Genomic DNA, 2,493 nt, shown 5'->3' with positions numbered 1-2,493 from the left:
TATTCATTAAACGCCTATTGTGTTAAGCTTACTAATTTTGTTCTTTAATATTTTTCAGTACTTTCTGGTTTTGGATAATGGACCTATTCAAGCAAGGTGTCTTACAATCATATTGTTCTGGTGAATTTAAGAATTTCTCTTTGTAATTCTGTCAATTGGTTTTTACTTAAGAAAAGGTTCTATTGCTTGGTGCATAGAAGCTTATTTTTTACTGAAAAAATTAAATCATTTATCAATATATGATTCCTTTTATTTTTAATATTTCCTTTTATTTAAAGTCTTGTTTTCTACATTCATGAAGCAATACCAATTTTCTTTTGGATAAAATTTGCCTAATATATATTTGTTTTTTTAAAAATTGCAGTATTACAACCTCTGTTTATAATATTGGGCTTTCAGTGTATTTCTATTTTTTATAATAGCTGATTGATTTGGATTTATTCAATTGTTTTCCTTTGGGCTTTATTCATGGTCTCCTTCTAAATCCCCTAGTGAAAGATTCTAGGCTTTACCCCTTGTTGTCTATATCCTTGAAAGTCACATAAATGCAAGGTTCAGTGCTTACTTACCCAGGCTACCTGAAATTGCTTAGATATACAAAGTAGACATTAAACATGTCATCAGACAAATGAAGTATTTCATCTTACCCCAGGATTTACCTAGCAAACTCTAAATACTTAGCAAACTGAATGATGCTATTAAAAAATCTAGGTTAGAATGTATAATTGGTTTGGTATACTGAGAACTTGGGCATGTTTTTATAAAAGAGACATTTGAATCATTGGTTATATATTCCTGAATTGACTAAGAACAATTATTTGTGCTGAAATTTTCTTAGTAGCTTTGGAAAGTGGAAGTGCTGCTGGATGGCTCTTCTGGTATTCAGTTCCCTGCCATCCTTGGGTATGCTGCTGCTACTTGGCCCAGTTTTGTGGCTGTTCTGCTACATGCTGCCATATCTGTGCTTTCCTCTTCCTTCTGTGCCAATAATCACAGCTGCTGCTGTTTGTTACCTACTTTCCTAGATTTTTTTTTTTTTTTAATTTATGATGGCAACAGGAGGAAGAGAAAGCTGTGTTGATTTCAGAGGTTTGATAAATGAACAACAGAAAGCTAGGCTCAGAGTGTCTCACCAATGCCCTTGCTGCTTTCCCATGGCCTCTCAGGGTGATTTCTAGTTTCCCACCATCCGTGGAATCTTCCTTCATGACTTGGCCTCTTTATATGCACACAGTACACACTGTTTCAAATTTTATTGATGAGCTACAATTCAAAAACTTTACTGTGGTAGAGTAGTGTTATTACTCTTTCTGGCTTTCTCTTTCTAAGCACTGAGGTACAATTTATTAAAATACACAACTAAGTATACAGCCTGATACATTTTACGCATACCCATACCTGTGCAATTACCACCCAGATCAAGATACAGAAATTTTCATTTCTGTGGTAAGTTCTCTTGTGTTGCTTTCAATACCTATCCAATGTCCACTCGACATCAGACATAACCACTATTCTCACTTTTATTACTACCAATTAGTTTTGCCTCATCTTGAATTTTATATAAATGGAACAGACAGTATATTTATTGCAAAATTTCTTACCCATATCAAACCATAGCCCTTATACTTTACTGGGATGTGATAGGGAAATGGAGAGATAAGAAAAAAATAAAACTACAGCCAGGCTTATTTAAATGTGCTGGATGGCATATAAGGGTGTGTATTTTCTAGCAAAAGTATAACCTTTAGCTCTACACATCAAAGAGGCTATGAACTTTTCAAAAGTTATCATTAAAATAACACTACAAAAATTGCGCTTAACTGAATTTATGACTACCAATAAAACCTTATCTTGAATACCTAAAAATGTTGCAACTAAAAAAGGAAATTTCATGAATATTATCACATAACTTGAGAGCAAATTTAAAAGCAGAGGTAAAAGTGAAATATAAACATGCAAATGTATTTATGAGTTTGGAAAAATTTTTGCTAAATAGGTCAAATTCATATCTAAATATCTAATGTTAAAATTTCTTAGGCAACAGAAGTTGGTACTCTTCAAATCTGTATTTTAATTAACTGTCTAAACAGCTTACTGATCTGCAAAAACTTCATAAAAACTTAGAGAAAAAAATGTATAAAGACTTTTCCCAGGAGACCTTTAATTACATGTGTTGGTAAATTCTTATGTTGAGATAATTTAATATACTAGAGGAGATTTTTTTTCATTATTAAAAGCATTAAGTTCTTAATATATACCAGAAGAAAAAAATGTGAAATATGTCATAATTCTTCTTTGTGTTCTAAATCTGGAGTATATTATCTTCTGTTAAGTGGTTTTTAAGAGTTAAATCAAATGGGTGAAGGAATACAAACAATATAGACTCATTTTTGTGCAATATTAACCCCCCAATTACATTGGGAAGCGATCCTTTCCTATTATCTCTCCTTTATGTTCAATCCTTAACCTGCCACATAAAAATATTTTCTTCAT

The sequence above is a fragment of the Propithecus coquereli genome, unplaced genomic scaffold (assembly GCF_000956105.1).
Source record: "Propithecus coquereli isolate 6110/MARCELLA unplaced genomic scaffold, Pcoq_1.0 Scaffold112, whole genome shotgun sequence".
Taxonomy (NCBI): domain Eukaryota; kingdom Metazoa; phylum Chordata; class Mammalia; order Primates; family Indriidae; genus Propithecus; species Propithecus coquereli.
The sequence above is the reverse complement of the archived record's forward strand: the minus strand, read 5'-3'. Positions refer to the sequence as shown.